Source organism: Bidens hawaiensis, unplaced genomic scaffold (genome assembly GCF_021521415.1).
Source record: "Bidens hawaiensis isolate Kalapana, Puna unplaced genomic scaffold, B.hawaiensis_p1.1 tig00009659_1, whole genome shotgun sequence".
Taxonomy (NCBI): Eukaryota; Viridiplantae; Streptophyta; class Magnoliopsida; order Asterales; family Asteraceae; genus Bidens; species Bidens hawaiensis.
Genome location: NW_027491724.1, coordinates 129038 through 154171, shown reverse-complemented (window position 1 = coordinate 154171; position 25134 = coordinate 129038). Strand labels below are relative to the sequence as shown.

General features: G+C 34.0%; 2 pseudogenes across 1 annotated transcript; both read left to right on the top strand.

The window, feature by feature from the left end:
* The first annotated feature begins 8140 nt into the window (after positions 1-8140).
* Positions 8141-9073, top strand: LOC143533247 (basic leucine zipper 43 pseudogene; annotated as a pseudogene).
* Positions 9074-15064: 5991 nt separating this feature from the next.
* Positions 15065-24901, top strand: LOC143533245 (protein PHYLLO, chloroplastic-like; annotated as a pseudogene). The gene is made up of 25 exons (XR_013135323.1): positions 15065-15172; positions 15248-15442; positions 17097-17314; positions 17396-17474; positions 17549-17663; positions 17758-17852; positions 17945-17998; positions 18108-18176; positions 18267-18371; positions 18456-18829; positions 19504-20058; positions 20128-20646; positions 20735-20802; positions 20878-21036; positions 21131-21358; positions 21436-21553; positions 21620-21775; positions 21863-22105; positions 22192-22359; positions 23084-23227; positions 23312-23755; positions 23832-24125; positions 24205-24362; positions 24460-24567; positions 24649-24901. The product of XR_013135323.1 is annotated as a protein PHYLLO, chloroplastic-like (transcript).
* The last annotated feature ends 233 nt before the right edge of the window (positions 24902-25134 follow it).

The following is a 25134-nucleotide window of genomic DNA, read 5'->3' as shown; positions in this document are numbered from 1 at the left end:
AAGATGGAATTGGTTGTTTTAACATAATTGATCACTATGTTCAAAACTACCAGAACCTCATGGAGAATCTACACAAGTGGAACTCAACGCTCCTGACTTGCGAGGAGGTTACAGACCTACCCGCATCATACCCAAAGATCAAGCAGAAAAGTCGGGAATTTCTGCACGTGACATTAGGAAAACCGCGGGAAGAATCCCCACGGAAAACCTTAAAACTTAAAACCCTTTTCAAAACCCTTTGCTTAAGTCCAAAAGTTCACCTCACTTATTTACAATTCATGAGAAAAACATTGGACTGGGGGACTTGAAGAGGTAGGTCCCAGCAGAGCCCAGTTGGACCCGCAAGACTCACCTTGAAGAGGGACGTTTGCGCAAGGACCAACTGGTTCCGCAGGACCCACCATGCTCAGAGATGAAGACCTTACGCGCAGTACGCCAGCTGTTCACGCAGGGAAAGCCTCCCAATGGTGAAGTACCCCGCCTGTCCCCGCAGCTGCGGATACAAGCCATCAGGGAAGGCTACCCGCACTAATAGCAAGGCTACACGCACAAGGCACTCAATAATTCAGTGTCACCTGAAGGAATGAGCAAGGCGGGAATACTCCCGCCCAAATGAGCCAGTCCGTATGCTTCTGGAAGATCTTTTGTACTATACCTGCCAAGGTATGGACAAAATAGACAAGATCTGACCAAAGCAGCCCATGAACCAATCACAGGGTGACAGCTCACCGACAAACAGTACGAGGAGCATGCTCTAGTACTGTTTGTCACTATTAGTCGCTGCCTACTCACCAACCCTTGTCGTGGCACGCACATAGCCTGCAGTTGGTGGAAAATGAATAGTACACAGCCGGCCTGGTCACTATCAGCCGCTGCCTACCCACCAACCAGCATGGCACGTGCGTAGCCCGTAGTTGGTAGAACAGGAATATTATACAGCTGGCTGTACCTGCTTGGAAACCTACCTTCGGCTATAAATACTCCAACACCTTGGAACGGTATCATCATCTGGCATTTTACCTTCACTAGCTATTTCTCTCAATATACACTTATATTCAGAGCAATCTAGTCTGATTCTCACGCCGGAGGGTGGTCACAAGGAGGAACCCCCCTTCTTAGTGACGAGCTCACGGTGTCTGTTTTGTAGGTCATCTGAAGAACTTCCTTCTTTGCCGGACCTAACCCTCGTGGGAAACATTACTTAACCCCCAGATTATCCGTAATCTGCCCGGGGTCGATTAGTGTTTCTTCAAAAACTTTGAACATTTATTTATAGATATGTTTCTGTTCATGAAACCTAGTACAGCATAGTTGTCTTCCTTTTTGGAAAATATAGTACTTACAGTACTCATGAGACGCGGAAAGATGAGAGGTAATGTTATTCATGCCTGTACGCAGGGGCGAAGGTTAGAAGGGACCGGGGGTGACCCCGGTCACTCAATCACATTTTGAGTGAATATAAGAGAACATTTGAGATGAGGAGAATTTATAAAAAAACATATTAATAAGAATAAGAATAAGAATAAGAATATATAAACATAGGACTTAATTAATTAGGGTTGGCTAAGTGGAAGATGATGGAACATGAAAGAGGAACAATGTTAAATAACTAAAAAAATATTTATTTGGTTCATTTGATATGTATATTATGTTTGATGTTTGATGCTTTATGAACAAACTATTAATGTTTTGTAACTGGAGTTAATAAGTTAATGATATGTGTCTATATATTTATTAATAAATTTAAATAATTTATATATAATTAATTTGAAATAAGATATATAACTATTTTGTCTTTTGATAATAAAATATGGAGCCTACGATAACAAAATTACTTAAGGCTAAAAGTAAAATTCTATTTCTTCAAAACAAAATAAAAATAATCCGTTGGCCGCGCCTAGATCCGGACTTGTTGTGCAGGCGGTTCCTTACCAGACGGATGATACAGTTCAACGCTAAGAAGACTGTACGTGCTACACACCGAATTAACATTTATTTAACTTATAGTTATAGTATAAGACTGCTTAGAAACCAAGTTAACATTACGACGGAGTTTAAATTGCTACAAACAACATAAATTAGACTGATTTTGTGTATACTATAATTAAGTTATTGTGTTGGGAAGTTTCCACGAACTTTCATGGCAATCATGCATGTTTAAATTTATTTTTAGTAAGTTGACAGTAAAAGCATTTAGGAGTTGTCTTAGTTGTAGCATGATATACGATGACGTCGTTTTATTAATCACTTGTTAATGGACTAGTGTGTGTGTATATATATATATTTATATATATTATAATGGATGTATATATATATGTGTGTGTGTATGAAAGGAATACCTAGGGAAAGTGTTGTAAAAATCACTAGTCGGTGGGATGGGGGATAGCGATTAATCGGGATTAATCTTATCAAAATTTAATGTATAATTTTCAATTTTATATATACAAACACATATTTTTATATGTAATTTTCAGTTTATACATACATAAACACATTTTGGCCGGAAATTGCTTTGAATCTAGCAGTTTTATGGAATCTCACCGAAAACAACTAATTTTGATCAGAATCTCGTCGAAAATCATTGATTTTGGTCTGAATCTCAACGCATTATATATAATGGTTTTGAGACTTTTAGTAGCTAGGGAGTTTATAGGGGTTCAAGAACTGAGTGGTGGTCGGTTGGTAGAGTTGCATCACACAAAGCTTGCTTTGTTATTGTTTGTGGTGTACGTACTTTTATGTTCGAATTTTCAACTAGGGGAGGTGCTACTAATTACTTGTATTTCTCTCTCAAGGGGTAGGGTGACCATTATCCGATTGACCGATCAAAAACCTAAATATCACATTATCACATCTTCATACTTATTAACAAAAGAGCATGCATATAATAATTTTTAAGTATGTGCGGTAAAAGCAAAAAAAAATTACGATTTTAAATAAAAATTACTAGAAATCTGTTACCTGAAAATAATCACATTGGCAGTCACTTGTGCCAATTAAACACTCGTTTAGAAATACTACCACTTTTGAGTCACATATGTTGTTGCGATTTGGTTTCTTTTTAGGTGAAATATGTGTACAATCAACTTGATGATATAAAAAATATCAATTGTCTAATCTAGCAAATATGTTTAGTGTTTTCTTTTAAGTGGCAAAAAATAATCACACTTACGCAAAAGATCATCACACCTACACTTTGCGATAACCCACAACTACATGTTTGGTGTGAAATTGTTAATTTTTTTTTTATGGTATTCTTTTAGGAAGTTAAAAGCTAGAATAGGTCTTTTCGAATGGCTTAAGAGACCCTTTGTCGGTGACGAATTTATGTTTTTTTTCCACCTTTAGCTTAAAGAAAACTACTTTTGATTTGAGTAGCACTTGCCCCTTGGGGATAATAAACACATTTAGTGTGGTGATTAACCCTTAAAGCAATTTTATAAAGTACGGATGAAAAGCAAAATTGTACTTGGTAGTTGACAGTATAATTTTGGTGAAACAGCAACAAATTAATATGAGTCGATCCTTTTGGCCAAATTCAATATGAAACTAGCAGCTTTATAATTTAAATATTAAAAAAATGTTAACGTGTGCCTTTTAGGTACACAATATTAGCCATTTGATATAATAATTATTATTATAAGTAACAATATGACACTCATGTAGACCCCATTTTACTAGAACATCCATGGTGAACCACAAAAACTTTTAACTTTAAAATGTGTGGCTAACATAGGAGTAAAAATATATTGACAAAAAGTTAACAATGACATGGTTTGTAGGTATAAAGTTTCTAGGACAATACCTTGACATATTTTTATACAATTCCTTTTACCAATATAATACCAAGACAAACATTGGGCGGATCACTTATTAACCTTTTTTCTTTTACCAAATTACAACTAAAGAGTATATAACGCTCTGTCACGTTATTGACATATAAATTATGAGTTTTCACTAACTCACCTTTTAATTATTATGGTTTAACAAATATTTAAATAAATTAGAAAAAGAACTATTTGGCACCCGTTTTAACTCCCAGGACACGATGTTTGGCACCCTTTGTGGGTGAGGTGGCAGCGGGAATTAGCCCAAAAATGGACCCGTCCATCGGCTGCCCACGTGGATGGAGGCGAAGTTTACTTACCCACGCCTCCCCCCCCCTTCCTGTTTTTTTGCGTAATAGTGTAATTTACCTGTTAGTCCAAGCTTCGTCAATGTACGTGAACGAATGTGGTTTAACTATTTTAACACAACATGCCCATGGGATTTGATTCGTTTCTTGAATAACAGGATACAATAGTGTATTTAAAATAGGTTTTTTCATTATGTCTTCAGATTTAATTAACCCAAAATGAGTTTTAATACCGGAAGACTATATATTATTTGTTACCTTTTCGAATAAATAATATGATATATTCCATCATGCGTGTATCCTTATCCACTTCTTTAAAGGAACCACCAAATGTGCAAACATTGTTCACTCGAATATGATAACACAGTTTCTTTGCATCAAAAAGTTTGTATGGTGAAAGAACAAATAAACAATTATGATAAAGAAAAAACAATATTATGGAACATTCATTTGCTTATGATTATATTTAAGACTATAAACATGACATTTAAAACACATAATTGTAATGTGAATTTATTTGAATTGATAAATGCATGTATGCAGATACATTAATTATATGCATATATTCATATAAAACATGCGCACACGTGTAGTTCACTATAATTTTTGAATTACATATGTGTACTCAATTTGCAACACGAGTAAAATTAGGGAAATTAATTACTTCTAGAGAGAATCATTTAATCTTTTATAGTTAAACCAATTTTATTTACTTTTTCATAAAAGAATACTATAGATATTGGTTATTGCAATTCTTGCATTATGGTTTTGTATTGAACACTCTCTTTCGATATATAAAAGTTATGGTTAATGGTTTTGTGTACGTAACACAATACATTAAGGCATATTGGTTAGAAATATCTTTCTGGGCCTTCGCTGACGGATTGTAAGCTGTTGGAATATACCATCAGAAATATACCAACGGATAAAAAAAAAAAAACCATTTTGATTTGAATAGTAATCGGTGATTTACAACGGTCTAGTAACCACTGGTACACCGTTGGTGATAAGAGGCAAATTAATTGCTTAGGCCATGTTTTTTCATGTTTGACTCCCGATTCATCTGTCTAATAATGGTTACCGACAACTCGACAAGTTATCCATTGGTAAATTTGTGTTTTTCAAAAATCCTGGCCAACTTGTAAATAATTGACTTTATAGAAAGGTTACAGTTTGTCCTGTCATATTTCCGAAAACTGTATTTTATGATAAAAAAAAATCTATACATTTAGAATTTTATACCTTTTAGTTAATTATGTTGTCTAGTCTCAAAAACAATCCAAAAGAGCAATGAACCATTAAGAAGTATCACTAGACACTTGATCAGCATTCAAAACATCATATTTACATACTTTTATAGTCATAGTAAAAGTTTGATAATCTTATTATGGTATTTATTTATATAATCTTCTATACTGAAAACACTTGTGGTGTTGTATATTCAAAACATAATTAGAGTTAATGTTTATCCAGGTTTATATGAAAAAGACACATACATACATATGATCATGGAAAGGAAAATACTCTCATAAATCTCTTTTAAGATTTGCTTTTTAAATTCTAATTTTTTAAATAAAGCTTTTGTTATTTATCATTTTTCTTTGGCAAATTATTAGACTCCCGACGTCACAAACTTTCTGGTGTGTAGACCCACATGCTCAATTATTATCCATGAAACAAGACTTGTGTATTAATTTTGTGTTTATTATCGTTCTATTATGTTTTTATATAAGACCATTAGTTTCGTGTTTATTCATCAAAAAAAAACTTCATTTTCTCAAGTGGAAAGTTATATGATAAGATAATGATCATGCATTATAGTATTATAAGTTAAATGTGTATGAGATGTTTAATTTTGACTTCATCTTAAACATTCCGGATTATAGATTTATTCACTCTAAGAAATACATACAACTTTACTAAAAGTCAAATATCTTTTACTGACTGAAATAGTTTTAGTGATCAGCTTGTTAAGATACTAACTCCGTCGTAGGAAAATTAGGTCATAGTAATTAAAGACTTTACCGACCGATGTTGATCTTTCACCAAATGAATCATCATTGATAGCCTACACCGTCTAGTGATGAGATTATAGGAAAGTGAGTCACTTTGTAATTAAAATAATAATATAACAATGATAATGATATGCTAGTTATTAATGTGAAATGTAATAGTCAAAACTATATACAAACCAATCAAAAATAATATAAAACTTACAAGTTTATATGATCGAGATGATTCAAAACGTTGTCTACAATAAGAATATCATGGTTACCTAAAGTCAACATTGAACATTAAGTGATGTCAAGTTGATGCTGATCTTTGAGGGTTGTGCTTATTTGCCCATTGTTTACTTGTGCTTTCTTCAGTTGTAGGTGACAAGTGTATTAGGTTTTGGACCATCCAGCTCAGCAATTCGCTCAATCTAGCCCTTCCGATCACTGACATGGATTCAGTTTTTATAACACTTCGATCATGGCTTTGATCAAACAGGTCCCATTTGTTCTCAGTTTTCTCTAATACAATTTAAGTCCCTTTTCGGTGTTGTTGGTTCTTGATTCACCCCCTTTATTTAGCTTGTTTTAACCTTGACTGAAGTTGATCGAAGACACCTTGATCAACCGCTCTATGTTTCTTGGATTGATCTTGTTCAGTTGATCGATTTCTTGATGATCAGTTCTTAATGGAAGGCTTCTCAATTTTGATCTTATTATTTGATTTCTTGATCATGTTCTTGGTCAAGGCTATGATACCAGCTTTAAGTCCTGAATCAATAGTATAAGAACAGGTTAACTGGATAACTCCCAACCATTGAATTATCATAACTAAAAAAATATAACTCAAAAAACTTGATTACAATGTAGACCATAACTCGATTTGTAAGATAAGACTAACCAACTTTTTGTTAACTTGGATAGTTACCAACTTTGACCAACTTGTCAATTTTGGTGCTCCCATGTTCACAGGCTATTAACGGGCTAGAATTGCCAATAAATTAGTTTCAGAATTACAATATTGTGCGGTTGATAGTAGTTTGTTTGTGCATAGGCATGTTTTAGTCATTTTTTCTACCTTTTGTTTGGATGCTTGATATAGTTGACGCAAATTCATGAAAAAACCACTCCTATAAATAGTTTTATGTCATATGTGTAATCCAGAGAAAAAACCACTATTATAAACTGCTTTATGTCAAATGTCTGATCCAGATAGGGCTTGAACTTGATGACTTGGGTTTTTTTTTATTTGTTATTTTTTTTAATCTTTTTTCGTATCTGTGTTTATAGGTACATTTCAGTATTAACAAAACAAAGTTTCCGTATTATAATGGTTCAGCTTCATTATTTTGTGGATGGATGATACCTTTAGGATTTAGGTACGTTCATTAAGAAAGGCAAATCCATCTAAACCACATATATAAATGGTACGAAAAGAGACCATTTTCGAAACCAAACATAGGATGTCATGATTGAAGTTGTGCCTACAAATGAACTAGTAAAATTCTCCTTTATGTCACAAGTGGCACATCATTGAGTGCACGATGCTTGTGCTAAATAGTAGTAAGCAAAAGTGAAAAATCAAAGGTAAAAGTGATTACTTACATAACTCTATACTTGGATAATCTTACATATCTCACCAACATAAAGAACATTCTCATCCTCAAGGATTCGTTACTTCATTCGGAATACGAAACTGTTTTGAGGTACTACATGGTTCAAACACTCAAACCGCCCTTTTGGTTATTTGGCGATGCACAAACATTGTTACTTTAGCTCAAGAAAACCTAGGAGTGACATTGTATAAGTTGTTTGTGTGTTTCAAGTAGATGCACTTAATAAGGATACTTTTAAATGGATTGATAAAACCGACCTAGGTCGACACTCTTTGCCAGTGATGCATGTCCAGGTTTTGTTTAGAGTAAATACAGAAGACTTCAATTAGATAGATTGATTAGCAAGATTTGTAAGATGTAATCCAAGTTCATCATGATCCAAAATATTGTGTCTCACAATGGAATTTGAAAATGAGGAAATTTGGGCCTACTTATATAAAGTAGCTTTTGTAACAAACAGTATCACCCTCCAATCACACCAAGCATACATCATTCCCATTATAACTCAAAGTCGTCATTCTTAAAAGCTAATTTTGTGAAAATCAAATAATAAACCACTCTTGCTATCGTAAGCCAAGGCCATTATGGCATTATTCATGCTATTTGCTACATATTGGCCACTTTTCACCTCCTATAAAACCCCTTCATTCCTCATCCATTCTATCCTCATCCTTTAGTTTCTATCATCACCCTATAAACACAATCCGATCGCCACGATACTAATTTGTTAGCGGTTGAAAAACTCGAGAGCGATGGCAGGAAATTACTGTTTAGCCCCTGAATATGAAGACCCTTCATGGAACTTCTCAACAAATTTTACTTCATTCCCAAACAACATGTCACCTTCTGTCCATTTCATGACAAACTTACCTTATTATCATCAACCTAGTACAAATCCTCAAATACCCATGGTTGATTGCTACCCACAATCCTCATCTCTAAGTTACAATAACTCAAGCACTTCAGATGAAGCTGATGAGAACCAGATGAGCATCATCAATGAAAGGAAGCAAAGGAGGATGATATCAAACCGGGAGTCAGCTCGAAGGTCCCGGATGAGGAAACAAAAGCAGTTGGATGAGCTATGCACCCAAGTTATGCGGCTCAGGACCGATAACCATGGACTTATCGACAAGCTGAACCGATTCTCCGAGACTCATGAACAAGTTATCCAAGAAAATGATAGGCTCAAGAAAGAAACCATGGAACTAAGGCAGATGCTTAGTGAAGCACAACTTGCTAGAACTTACACTACTTTAAGAGATCTTGATGACGATGATGATCATGAGGTGGTGTGTGTTCCTTTTTGCACTAGTACACTCTTCTAAAATATGCTTCATTGATTTGTTTTACCAAATGAGTGCCTTAATTATTAACTAAATTAGTCTCAAAATATAAATAAACTCTTTGAGCAATATATATAACTTGCATCATTTTAGTTTCTTCTTTTGTTTGTTGTTAATTGATAATTTTTGTTCTACTTGGAGTGGATGCATTATATAAGTGATTATTTGAGTATTTGACGTAATTAAGCTTCCATCATGACCTTTTTAACACTAAATATATAAACTAAAGTAGCCCACTTCAGATGCGGATAAGAGAAGCAATTTCATAAGAAATATTCTTTAATTATATATTTAGAAAATTATAAAGCTCTTTAAAGTGTGTTCATACGATAATAATCGAACATTTTGATAATAAAACAAGGCCTAACCAACATAAAATATATATAATAAATATTAAATAATATTTGATAATCTTAATTTAGATGCCTTCTGATTTTATGCTCTAATCCAAACAGCATTACACTCTCTTGTCTCTTCATGTCAAATGGAACAAAAGAATATAAATTAAAAAATACGTTCATAAAGAATTAATTTTCAAATATTAAATTATTTGGATTCTTAAACGTTTTCCAGAATAATCTTTAGAAAATACAATGATAAAATATTAAGCCTTTTTATTAACATGTACAATGAATATTTAGCAATAAATGAATCCATGCAAACTGCATGCATATCTGAAATGAAGAACTAGCTAATATAATTAATTTTACTTCCGAGGACTCGAACCCAGATATAATAATTCTTTATGATTGTTATTATACCAGCACTATGATATACAAAATGGCCATTTAGAATTCAAACCGGACATACGTCAAAACCTACACGCAAGCTATCATTGCATCGCGATAAATATATCCATTAATGATTATGGATGTCATAAAATGGTCACATTATTAGGCAGTTTGGAATTATGTGGTGTATTTTGTCAAAATAAAGATCAAGTGAAATAGATATATTGGTGGAGACAGGGAGCAAGGATCAGTCACATTGAGGAAGAGGGTGGGAAATTAAGGGCCCATATATATGACAAAACCTTTCTTGTAATATATATATATATATATTGCATAGCAATATAAACAGGCAATATTGGACAAATTGTGGTGGTAAGTGCTGGCATTTAATTAGTGCTCATTTTATAGATTGAATGGACTACCATAACAAGTAAAACACTGAAAATAAAGAAGAATCCATTATATATGTTATTATTAGTTTATTACATGCAAATCACCCCCTACTGTATTGTATTGTACTGTACTATGCGTATACGGTTTTCATTTTCTTTTATTAATTGAGTGTATGAGATTTTGGCAAAAAGCATTTTTCAGGTGTTGTGTTGCTTCTTCATAAATCATAACTCATTGCTTTGGAAATAATTATATCCACTGTTCCAAAAGATCCATCCATCACTATGCAAATTAAACTTTTCAGGTTTAGTGTTGATAGTGGATTATGGTATTTTCGATCTACACGAATGGAATTGTCCCTTAAGTATCATGTTCTTTTCTTATTTGACATATAACTCCGCACGTAATTTTCTTAATCGGTATATGATTGATATATAATTAGTATGAACAGCTAGCAAGAAGCTAGACCGAAATTGAGATCACAAAGAGTAAATTGAAATGAAGTAGGGCTACAAAGACAATGGTTTAATCTTGCCTTTTTTTTCGATCAACTAAAAGTGAATTCGTCTCAATATCATATTTGTAACACACCAATTGGTAGGATTGACGTGCCATTTAAACAGGTAACTACAAGAGCTATTTTGTTACATTTATTAAAGCATTTGTATTTTTTAAACTCTCTTACATGTCATGACAGCCTTGAGTGCATAAAAACAGAAAAAAAATGCATCAAATTTTGCATAGTGAAAGGATAAGGGTAATACTCAAAAGAAAATTACATGTATAAACATATAATCATATTATGCTTGAGAGTCATTTAATTGGAATAGGTAACAATGAAGCTAGTGCAAACATCCATACAGAAGAAGCAAACGTGTGGGAAAATCATGCCATTTTTATAATTCTAGGATTGTTCCATACGCTTCCATATTCGTATATAATGTACCATGATGCTCTTTGAGCTTCTAAGTTTAAGACACTTATATATAAAATCATTTTGTTACGTATAACTTGTAAGCATGTAAATCATTTTTTCTTGAATCATAAGAACACAACATTACATTTGTAAACTCTAAAACAATTTTCCAATTATCATGTGTGTGCTTGAAGGCCAACAATTCATATGCATGCCCAAATTGCATAAGTCCCAAATTGGAGTCGGAGCTTCGAAGGATTGTATGGTTGTTCCATAATTGTTATATCAATGTGAATCGCCAGGAGCCTTACTGCCTTAGCTCTTTAGAGGATTATGAGTGTTCTAAAGTTGTAACTTTAAAGATAGTTATATATAGGGGTTTGAGAATTGTAACTCCGGAAGTGGTTATAAGGTTTCGAAGCCGTAGCTTCCTAGATGGTTGTATGGATCAAGAGACAACTCTTTAGATGGTTAGTACTAGGCTCTAGCTCACAAGTGAGGTGTGTGCATGCAAAAATTAAGAAAGTAGGATAAAATACAACATAATAACCGAAATATACATAACAATTTACGTTCCTAATATAGGCTGAGACTGGACCGTAAGCCATCAAACAGAACCAAGGGAAGCCCTTTAGTAAAATCTCTGCTATTTGGTAACGAGAAGGCACATGTAGAACTCGAACTCGACCCCATTGAACCTTTTCATGAACGACTATTAGACTACACGCTATGGGCGCCGAAGGAGGGGGGAACACCGCCAGAGGGCTCGGAGGGCTGGGCTTCTTTTGAACGGCCGGCCGGAGGAGGGTGGGGTGGACCCCCTCTTTCTCCATCTCTCACACACATGCATATATATATATATGTGTGTGTGTATGTGTGTGTGTGTATATAAACGAAAACCCAAAAATCCTACGTATCGCGATGTGGTCACTCCCTCCTTTTATGGAAGTCACCAGATCGCTTGATTTTTAAATAGAGGCTTCTCATTGATTTAACCCAAATTCATGGATATGAGTCTTAACAAAACCAGATAGCTCTTAAACGGGTTATAACATCTTATTAAATTAAAAATTAATCTTACCAATTAATTGACATAAAAATCCTATAAAATAGGGATATACTAAAATTTAATATCCAAGTTAAAAAGAAAAATATATTATTTAATTAATAAATAATTTTATAGTAAAAAACATAAGCGGGTCATGCGTCACCAAATCCATATAGCTTTTAAACGGTTTATAACATATCATTTATTTATGAAACCCTTTCATCATCAAACCCTAAGTATATTATTAACTTTCTTACAATAAAGAAAATTAAAATTCAAAAAATAAATATTAAAAAACAAAAAATGTAAAACAACCATTCTCTCAAGTCATCAGATTACTTTATTTGTAAATGAAGGTTTCTCACGCATTTGACCCGAATTCACGGGTAAAGGTCTCACCAAACTCAGATAGCTCTTAAACGAGTTATAACATCTCATTATATTAAAAACTAGATTTTATCCCCCGTATTATGGTGGTTGTTTTACATTATTCGTTTTTAATATTTGTATATGTATATTTGGATTTTAATTTTATTTATTGTAAGAAAGTTAACAATTAATATACTTGAGGTTTGATGATAAAATGTTTTCACAAATAAATGATATGTTATAATCCGGTTTAAAGATTATCTGGGTTTGGTGACACCCATTACCCGTTTATTTTCTTTATTATAAAATTGTTCCTTAATTATAAATAATATCTTTTTTTTAAATAAAATAGGATACTAATTTTTAGTATATCCCAATTTTATAGGATTTTTATATCAAATATTTTATGAGATTAATTTTTAATATAATGAGATGTTATAACTCGTTTAAGAGGTATCTGGGTTTGTGAGACCTTTACCCATGAATTCGGGTCAAATGCGTGAGAAACCTTCATTTACAAATAAAGCAATCTGATAGCTTGAGAGAATAGTTGTTTTACATTTTTTTGTTTTTTAAGATATATTTTTGGATTTTAATTTTTTTATTGTAAAAAAGTTAATAATATACTTAGGGCTTGATGATGAAAGAGTTTCATAAATAAATTATATGTTACAATCCGTTTAAAAACTATCTGGATGGATTACTCTCTCTCTCCTTTCTCTCTCTAATCTCTCTCATTCACATCACATTCCATGTCACAAATACATATTATAAATGCATGTATTGGGGAAGGTCTATGTGAAACTTTTTCAAGGTGAAGGCAGGAAACAATAGAGATTAATGATGGTTATACGAATAAGGAGAGGGTGTGTGTGTTTAGTTGTCAATGTTATAAGTATTTTAAAGATAGACACAACAAAAGTATTACGAAACTTTAAACGTGGTTTTCTTAAAAAAGGATACATGATATGCAAAAACTTGTTTTACTTCATACTTTGAACATTAAATGTTACATCTACCAAACAAACGCCTTTCACGAACAGACAAATCTATCGGTAGTTGTTGGTGAAGATGGTTCGTTTCGATAGTCCGTTGGTGAAAACATATCACCAATGCCATCAGCTTCGCTTGAAAAAAAAGGCCGCCACCACCCCCAATCAAGTGTTGCGAAAATCCTGACTAGGCATCGATTAATCCCGATTAATCGCTAGTCCTCATTTCGCTGATTAATTTTGGGCTAATTGGCTAATTAATCGGTTAATGGTCAAATCCGGCCAAAATCAGGATTAATTGGACTTAAAAGGCTTTTTCTGATGAGGTTTTGGCCAAAATAGGCGGTTTCCGATGAGATTCAAACCAAAATCAACGGTTTCTGGCGAGATTTTAGCAAAAATCAACGGTTTTTGACTAGATTCCAGCCAAAATGTGTTTTGTGTATATATAAAACTGAAAATTACATATAAAAATGTATGCTGTATATTTAAAACTGAAAATTATACATTAAGCCCAACCCGATTAATCTCAGTTAATCCTGATTAATCGCTAGTCCTTACACTGTCGTTACAACACTGCCTCTAAATATAAAAGATGGCCCTCCACCACCAACACCGTCGTTATTTTCGACGGACTAACAAAACAAAACGATATCACCACTTACAGCGCATCCCCCCTCCCCCACTTCCTATCAATCTCCTTCTAGATATTAAACGAACCGGATATGAACGAAAAAAATTTTGTTTGGCAAGCTTAACGGACGAACATGGACAGAAGCCGCGTTCGTTAAATAGTCTTCGTGAATGTTTGGTAATGTCCGTCAAATTCGTCCGTTTAATAAACGAATCGGATATGCTTTGGTTACTTTATTAAGTGACTAAGTGTTAAGTATTTTTGAATATCTTGTGATGTTTATACGAATTTGTGGGTGAACTTGTGCGGATTTATGATTATTATTTTTGAATTAATATGTAATAATTGTTTATGTTTGTTTGTTCTTTAGAGTTGCTTATGTTTGTTTGTCCATTAATGTCCCTTGGTATCCGTTAGTATTCATTTGTCCTTTAGCGTCCGTCAGTGTTCATTTGTTCATTGGTGTCTGTTAGCGTCAATTTACCATACTAACGAATGGACACAAATAAACACGAAGTTTCGTTCGGTAGAGTGCTCGTGAACCGTCCGTTTGTCAATAAAAGCTTAAGAACACAAACAATGTTACGATACAAACTGCAATCGAGCTAAAGAATTTTAAAAGAAGGAGAAGAAGAAGATAAACTCACAAACCAATACCCAGTTTATTATGTATCATCTCATCGTTTAAATATATTTCACTACTTACATCCAGAATCCCCATATTATGCTATTAATACAATTGAGCCCCTCTACTATTTACTATCTAACCTAACAAACAAGGTCTTGTCTGGTTCGGTTCATTACGCGGGTGGGTGTTATGGGTTTAGTGTCATCAATAACACATTAACACTGGTGTGTCACTCTCCCCTTATCCAAACATAACACTCACCATGAATCTCAACACCAACTTAACCTCTCTTCTTCTACCCTCTAAACCCCACGTCAGCATCCCTTCCACACGACGCCGTTTCACCCACCTCCGTCACCGTAATTACAAGGTCTGTAACCAACTTATTATTATTATTATTATTTTCTAACTCAATACTTACTAATGTATATACATATACATATAGATTGTTAGATGTTCAATTCATAAAGAAGAAGTTAAGTTTCTTGAAGCAGCAGAAGCTGAACTATTAATGGCTACCTGCATTACGCGTACGTTGACTCCGACGTTGACGTTGGAGTTGGGTATACAAAGGATTAAAGATGCGGTTATCGAATTGAAGTCGAAATGTACTAGTGCTGCTGGAATGTACAGATTTCAGGTTTTTTTAATTATTTGATTTTTATTAGTTATTAACTTATTATATACAAATTGATGAAATTTTACTTGTTTAATACCAATGTTGTAGAATTAGTCGAGCGGTGGGGTACCGAGTAGGCGAGTACCAACTAGTGATTAATAGGGATTAATCGGGAATAATAGGATTGGAATTTTGTATGTAATTTTTTCAAAATTATATAAAAAACTCATTTTTATTTTTGGTGCTTTTGCATATAACACACTAGCTTTTGAGCCGTGTTTTACACGGGATTTGTCAAATAACAAAAAAAAATTGTTCAATTAATTTATTTTTGCTAAAAAAAGGTGGCTCGGTTAATTTATTTTGTTAAAAACGGTGGTTCGGTTTGTTTATTTCTGTTAAAAAGGTAGTTTGGTTTGTTTATTTTGTTAAAAACTGGTTCAGATCGTTTACTTTTGTTAAAAAAATAGTTCGTTCGTTTAGTTTTGTTAAAAAAGTAGCTCGGCTCATTTATTTTTGACCACAGAATTAAGTAAATGGGAAATAAAAAAACTATTATTTTACCCTAGCTTAATGAAAAAAAAAAACAGGGTTAACGAAAAGTACTAAAATAGCATGATTTTGGAAACGTCAAGCTGATTTGCAAGAAATTTAAAAAAGGTAAAGTTGCGTAGCTGGTCAAACCTTAGGTATGAAAATGACACTTAATTCAATAAGGAATAAAATCCACATTATGTTATAACCCAATTGACAAAATGGTTTTGACCCATGACCCATGGATAGCTAGAATGAATGAGATGAGAGATTAGAAATTAGGAGAAATGTAGTCTTGATACCTAAGCTTCAACATTTTCTTTTATTAGCATAGTAAGATAAGATAAGATTAGAAGGTGTTCTAATAAAAAGGCTCTTTTTTTTGTAAAAATAATAACTTTTTTTAAGGTATTTTTTTTATTAAAACAGCTTTTACATGTGTTTATATGCAAAAGTTCCAAAAAAGACTATGTAAAAATGATTTTTTTTTACATGTGAAACACATGGTTCCTTGGTTCCCAGCTCCCACTTTATTGTGGTTCTACAATGAACCCACCCCAATATATGCATGTCAAAAACTCATTTTTACACAAACTTTTACATAATTTTTTTTATGGTGGTAAGCTTTCGCATTGCTCGACTAAAAGTAGGACATTGCTTGAACCACAGCAATGATCAAATCATCTTCCAATTCTATATCCGATGAAGAGTCGGAGTGCGAGTCCACTTTTTGTACAAAATTAGAGTAGAGTTGGTACTTGGTGGAAATATGAGTGAGGTGTGGCTTTGTTTTAAAACTGTGGTATATATATAAATATTTGTATATAATTTTCAAAATATGTATAAATTTTCAAATACTTTAAAGATTTCTACCATATTTGACTGGTACTGATTTTAGGGTCCGGTCAGGTGAAATCGAATTGGTAGACCTTCGATTTCCATTTAATTGGCGCCTAATCATAATTTTATATAAGACTGTTTTATACTTGTTCTTGTAAATGTCTAACATGGTTGAATAGGAACAAAATCATCCAACTTTATATAATACAGTTAGTCGATTACCAATTTACCATTACCAAGTCCATATGATTCATGTAACAGGTGCATGAAATTAGCTTATCCTGTTTGTTTTTATATGCAGATTGCTGTATCACCTGGTTCAAAAGCATTGAGTTGGTTTTGTTGTCAAGATCCATCATTAGAAGTATTTCCTCAGTTTTTCATTTCTACAGCGGTTGAAAAGTCGACCAATAAGTTTCTCTCGTTTAGTAGAACTCGTGGCGTTTTTGGAGTCGGTGCTGCAATTTACATTAAAACTAATTTTTCCTCTGCTTCAGCTGATCATATCTCTTTCAGAAGGTTAACTTGTAATATTTTATGTTTATAGCTACTTTCCGAAGGTTAAACTGATTTTTTTTTTTGTGATTTCAAACGTTACAGATATCAATCTGTTGATACGACACATCCGACGGCTTATGGTTTATTTGAGAATAAATCATTTTACATGTTCATTCCTCAGGTAAAATTATGTTCTTCAGTAAATTCTTAATACAATAGATTCAATCTTGTAAACTGAATTTAAACTTTTTACAGGTAGAATTAGTCGAGTCTGACGGTTTATCTATATTAACTGCAACACTAGCATGGGATGACTCATCCCTCGGTGCATATGAGGATGCTTTTGATGTTATTATCCATCTTACTACAGGTATAGTTTTGAAATTTAAATACACTCATGTTTCTTATTTTTGTTTATTTTGAATGCACAATTGTCATTTTTTTAAAAATTTCTTCTAGGTCAGCCCTTGCAATGCCCAATGAAGACATCCGCTTGAACATATGTGTTAGTTCTGCTTTAAGAAAGTTCAACATGATGGTTGATAAACATGCACAAATGGTAACTTTTCTTTCATTATGAATTAATTAAAAAAAAAAACATTGCATTGGAGTGAAATTTAATCATATATTTTAATACCACTGTTCTTGTAGGTATATAAAAATGCACTTTTGTTAACCGATGGTTGCCTTGAGTACATGGAACTGGTATCTCTTTTTTCCTGGTAAAATTTACTACGGGTTTGCTTGGTGTTATACTTTTAATTCTGATATTTTTGTAAACGGGAAAAATGTCTTAAAAGCCCTTATCGTGTAGGAAAATGCTTCGTTATCCTCTCAGTTCTCCCTCAGACTTTCAGCTAATGTCACCATCTCCAATAACATGGTATGGTTAATTGCTAATTATATACATTTATGATTTTTCTATATTTTTTGTATTTAGTTTTTTTTTTTTTAATTTTCTGCTTATAAGCAGCTGGATCAGTCCCGCGATATAAGTTCTTTATTAAAAGAATCTGCTAACATCAATACCTTGTGGGCATCACTAATGATTGAAGAATGTTATCGACTTGGTTTGACGGTGAGATTAAAATAATAACATTATTTGCTTATTCTTATTCACTGTCTTGTCAAAAACTTAATTTTAATATGTTTTTTTTATCAGTATTTTTGCATAGCTCCAGGATCACGATCCTCTCCTCTAGCCATTGCTGCCACTTGTCACCCTATGATTAGTTGCATTGCATGCATTGATGAACGGTCACTTGCATTCCATGCTGTTGGTTGTGCTCGTGGCTGTCATAAACCAGCTGTCGTTATAACCTCGTCTGGCACTGCAGTTTCAAATCTTTTACCTGCTGTGAGTTTACCAAATATAATTGTTATATGCTTCATAATCCTTTTTTCAATGTTTTAATCTTAATAAAAGAGTAATTTGCAGGTAGTGGAAGCTTCTCAAGATTTTTTGCCTCTTTATTACTCACCGCAGACTGCCCCCCTGAGCTTCTGGATACTGGAGCCAATCAAGCAATTAATCAGGTAATTTGTTTGCTATGATTTTTTTTTTTTTTTGACAACTTGGTTAGAAAAAAAGTAACCAACTTTAGTCTAATTTCTGTTATGGGTTACACAGTTTATTCACACTCACAAAAAGGCTCAAACTTTCATGAAATTATTATTCGAATGTTTACCTTTTTAACCGAATAAATGACCAAACACGTACAATTAAACGAATGAGGTTTTCACGTCATCTTTATTTATGTTTGTTCGTTAGTAGTATAAACGAACGGTTCACGAAGGTAAATGGATGAACATAACTGAACATAGATGAACGAATATACTGCGATAAAACTAGTTAAAAGTAATGTGAAAGACACTGTAATGGGCCAAAAAATGTTATTAAAACCAGACTAAGTTGTAATGGGCCGAAAAAGGATTAAATGAATATATTAACGAGCATAAAGGAACAAACTTAGACAAACGTAAATGAACATAAAAAAATTTATGAACAAACATAATGAACGGGTGGGATATGTGTTCATGTTCGTTCGTTTAACTAAACGGACAAACTTTCTGTTCATGTTCCTTCGTTTATTAAATAGACGAGCATAAATGAACTTCCTGCCGGTTTGTAATCTACATTATGGGATACTTTTATTAAATTTCTCTAATCATATGCAATCTCACATGATACCTTATATTTTATATACTAGGTTAACCATTACGGTTCATTTGTGAGACATTTTTTCAGTCTGCCCGCACCCACCGACATTATCTCAACCAGGATGGTTTTAACAACCATTGACTCTGCTGTATATCATGCAACTTCTTCACCATGTGGGCCCGTTCATATCAACTGTAGTTTTCGTGAACCTCTAGAAAACACACCACAAAAATGGAGTCAAAGCTGTTTAAAAGGATTAGACTTTTGGGTATCGAGTGGCCAACCATTCACAAACTATATCCATTCCCATAATTCGTTTACGCATAGCAGTTTAGCAGACGTCTTAGGTATAATTCAGGGAGCAAAACGAGGTTTACTACTAGTTGGAGCGGTTTTTAACGAGGATGATATATATGCAGCTGTTTTATTGGCTAAACACCTTAAGTGGCCGGTTGTAGCCGATATTTTGTCAGGTTTAAGACTAAGAAAGTATAAAAGTTTTGTGTATACACCTAATGAAGACATTCTTTTTATCGACCACCTCGATCATTCTTTACTGTCTACTGAAGTCAAACAGTGGGTCAAACCTGATGCTATTGTTCAGGTATGTGATAGTGAATAAACGGTCAACTTAAGTTTGACTTTTTTGATATATTTTTGTTTTTAATTTTAGATTGGAAGCCGGATAACGAGCAAACGAGTTTCGCAAATGCTTCAAGATTGTTCTCCATGCTCGTATATATTAATTGATAATCATCCTAATCGTCATGACCCGTCACATATAATAACACACAGGATTCATAGTTCGGTAAGTCAGTTTACTGATCAGGTTCTGCGATCCTGTGTGACAACCGAAACCGACAGCAAATGGATTAGTTTTCTGTGTTCAATAAACATGATGGTTGACCGGGAGATATCATTTTTGATAAATTCAGAAAGCTCGTTGACTGAACCGTATGCGGCGTATATAACTTCAGAAGCTTTGGATTTTGGGTCTACAATGTTTTTAGGAAATAGTATGCCAATACGAGATGCAGATATGTATGGGAATGGAAGTACACGTGGCAGTGCCACGTCATCAAGTTCTGGATTTCCGTTCCATTGGATCCAGGTGGCGGGGAACCGAGGAGCTAGTGGTATTGACGGTTTACTTAGTACAGCTGTCGGTTTTGCTGTGGGCCACAACAAAAGAGTATTTGAACTTTCGTTTTCTTGAAGTTACACATAATGAAATAATCGGTTATTTTAATGTTTTTAACGTGTAAAATTTTGAACTTCAGGTTGTTTGTGTGATCGGTGACGTCTCGTTTTTGCATGATACCAATGGATTGGCACTTCTGAAACAAAGGTACGAATTGCATACGTAAAGTTTGTGCCTTTTGAACATGGGTCCCAGGTTTATATGTTTTTGTTGTTTTTGAAGGATTACACGGAAACATATGACGATAATTGTGGTCAACAACCATGGTGGTGCAATATTTAGTCTTCTACCCATTGCAAATATGACTGAAGAAGAAATATTAAATAAATATTTTTACACAACTCACAATATTGGAATTCACAGCCTATGTTCTGCACATGGGTAAGATTAGACTCGTAAATATTAAATAATGTGTAATTATCAGTATTTATTTGTACTCATTGCTGACGTGGTATATAAATGGATCATCTTGAAGTGTGAAGCATGTACATGTCCACACAAAAGCCCAACTGCAAACCGCTTTAATAAAAAGTCGACATGAAGAGGTTGACTGTGTCATAGAAGTTGAAAGTTCCATTGAGGCCAATGCAAACTTCCACAGCAATTTGAGACGGTTTGCATGTCAAGCAGCAAGCCATGCTTTTTTGACCATTTCACGGCTTTCGGTTCTTAAAGTTTGTAAATTGGAGAGCTTCCGTTACAGGTCCGTTCTTGATTCATATTTTCTTAATAATAATAATTTATAAAATTTTTACAAATTTTGTTATGACACCATGACAGAATTCAGCTTTCAGCTCCACTGACTACAACTCGTGTCGGTAACCACCATTCCAAACATTACAGAGAAGGCTTTGTGCTAACTTTGTTTCTTGAAGACGGAAGCAAAGGAATTGGGGAGGTAAATTTATCTTATACTTTTTTTTTTTAATTTGTAAAGTTGTTTCTGAGCAGTTATTGTCTACAGGTGGCACCACTCGGGAATCACAAGGAAAATATGTTGGATGTAAAGGAACAAATTCAGTTTCTTACGCATGTTATTAAAGGAGCTTCGTTATCATCATCTCTTCCTCTTTTAAAAGGATCATTTTCTAATTGGATATCAACCATTTTAGGAATCCCAGTATGTAACTAATTTTATCATGTATTTATCATATTAAATATAAATAACCATAAGTCTTAAGAGTTCTTTAATTTGCATGATATGCAGCCAGATTCACTTCTTCCGAGTGTTAGATGCGGTTTAGAGATGGCTATTTTAAATGCTATGGCTGCAGCCGAAGGTTCCACCATGTTAAACTTACTTCATCCGTGCGCCCCTAAAGAAGAATGTTCTAGAAAGTCGTTAAATGTTAAAATTTGTGCACTTATTGACTGTGAAGGAACTCCCGAAGAAGTTGCTAATGTTGCAGCTGCACTCGTTGAAGAGGGATTTACTGCAATCAAACTAAAAGTGAGCAAAAGCTTTGTTCTTGATTCTGTTTTCTAGAATTATTTATGAAACAATATGTTATTAATCATAAAATTTGATTCTCAAAGGTGGCACGTCGAGCCAATCCCGTTGAAGATGCCATTGTTGTACAAGAAATAAGGAAGAAAATTGGTTTCCAAGTTCAACTTCGTGCTGATGCAAACCGAAAATGGTCATATGACCAGGCTCTTCAGTTTGGATCTAATGTGAAAGACTGTGCATTACAGTATATTGAGGTATGCTTTATAGTACCGGTGGCTAGATGACTGGGTCCGGTTACGGGCCAAAACTGTTAATAGCTACTTTTGAGTTTTGGCACCGGTTGAAATGGATCTAGTTGGATTGACCTAAAACACGTTTTGTCTTAATTTTTTATTTTGAATAATTAGTGTCAAATATGATTTCCAATAATTAATGTCAAATATGATTTCCAAAATAGTATTATTTGAATAGCAGTTTACTTTTTTTAAATAAAACAATTTAGGAGGTTTTTATGCGTTAAACGTACACTTCGGGTGACTTGCAATCTCTTTTCTTTATTTTTGTCATTTACTTGTTTGATCCGTAGAGATTAAACATAGCCACCAAGTTGACCCATTCATAAGTAACATGCGTTAAAGTTGCCACATCTCTAATCTGCGTAAACGAGCAGGGCCGAGCTCGGGTCGTTTAACTTTCACAGAGTTTGAGCCCGGCTCGTTTTGGAGCTCTGTTTGTAAAGCTTGAGCTCGGGCTCGTTTATCAAACTAGCTTATTTTTAGGCTTGAGCATGTTTAAGCTTGGCTCGATTTGAGGTTTTTGCAAGCCGATCTCGAGTAGCTGACGAGCACTCATTTACACCCCTATTCTATATTACATGTATGCAACTGTCTGTTTAAACTCTATAAAGAATTTCTCAACTGAAACATATGTTTTATGAACACAACCTACTTACTGAATATTTTAACTTGCATATATCAGGAACCTGTGAATGTTGAAGATGATATAATTAAGTTTTGTGAAGAAACCGGCTTACCTGTGGCCCTGGATGAAACCATTGACAGCCTTCAAGAAAATCCTCTTAAAACGCTTGCTAAGTTCAAACACAATGGAGTTGTTGCTGTTGTAAGTGATTAACACCTTCAATTTTATTATTATTATTATTTTTTTGGTTTTATAAATTAAAATCTGATATACTCATATTTCCAGGTTATAAAACCAACCTTTGTTGGTGGATTCGAAAAGGCTGCATTAATTGCAAGGTGGGCCCAGCAGCAGGGGAAGATGGCTGTCGTGAGTGCAGCATTTGAAAGCGGATTCGCGTTGTCAGCATACGCTCAGTTTTCGTGTTTTTTAGAAATGCAAAATGCAGAGTTATGCAAAATAATGAATAACGAGCCCGCACCACCTGTTGCTCATGGTCTTGGAACATACAAGTGGCTGAAAGAAGACGTAAACACCAAACCATTTTCTATTAGTCGTGGCGAAGCATCTGTTTCCGATGCTGGTCAAACTTTGGTCAACTTTAATATTAATCAGAATTCATTATTCCAAAGTTTTAAAGCGGACAATGTACGAAACTATCAGTTAAAAGTGGACGTCGAGGGTGTGACGTTTTCAATAAATGTGCAGGAGCTCGGAGACGGAAAAAACGTAAGAAAAACATTTCACTTTTTAAACGTGTGAATTATCAATATTTTGATGTTTTGTAATTTATATATTGATGCAGGATAATGTTATTGTATTCCTACATGGCTTCCTCGGGACTAGTGAAGATTGGATTCCGATCATGAACGCCATGTCAGCATCTTCAAGATGCATTGCGTTTGACCTTCCCGGTCATGGAAGTTCAAAGATGCATGTCCATGATGACATGGACCGAGAAGCTGACCTGTCAATGAAGTTAATTGCAGACATGCTAAACAAGCTGTTTGTTATTTTAGCCGCTAGGAAAGCTACGGTTGTTGGATATTCAATGGGAGCACGAATCGCTTTATACTTGGCTTTAAGATGCAACAACATGGTAAATGAAAAGATATGTGTTTAACTATTATGGCATTTTTGTAACTATTATCGTTAACTTTTGTTATATATATACTAAGGTAAAAGGAATAGTTATAATATCTGGTAGCCCGGGATTAGATGATGAGGTAAAGAGAAAGATTCGCAGCGTTAAAGATGATTTCTTAGCGCGTGCCATTATTTCACACGGCTTGGATTTATTCATGGAGACATGGTATTCTGGAGAACTATGGAGAAGGTAGTTTAAAGTTTTTAATTTTTATTTATTTATTTATAGTTACTTTGGTCCATATGTTTATATATATATGATTGTGATTGTAATCTTCATCATGCAGCTTAAGAAGCCATCCACAGTTTAATCAAATAATTGCTAGCCGCATGAAACATGATGACGTGGAAGCTCTCGCAAAAGCTTTGTCCGACCTTAGTACCGGAAGACAACCGTATGTTTGTTATTTACTATTTTTGTAAATTTGAACGAATTTTATACATTATTTTTACTTTTTTTTATTTTTTTATAATAGGTCTTTGTGGGAAGATTTGAAGCGTACCGAAACTCCACTTCTGCTTATTGTTGGTGATAAAGATGAGAAATTTATAAAGATTGGTCAAAGTATGCGGTTAAAACTTGAGGATGGTAAAGATGATTCGGTCAAACGTCTTCATAAAATGGTCAAGATTCCTGATAATGGGCATGCTGTTCATATAGAGAATCCACTTCTTGTGATTAAGTCAATAAGTGAATTTGTTACAAGACTGAATGTGGTGCTTGATTAACATCCAACTGTTTTAGCAAATATGCTGCGATACGTGTGCAGGTATTCTAAAAATAAGTGTTGTTTTCATGACTATCACAACGCGAAATCAGTAATGTGTTACAGTATGAGTGCACTAGTTTTAATATGTGTTAGCGCCGAATCTGTTCAAGTTTAATAGGCTTTGTGTGTTTTACACAAGGTTTTCGACCTTTTGTAACTGCCAGTTAGCCCGAGAATCTGAATATTTCACTG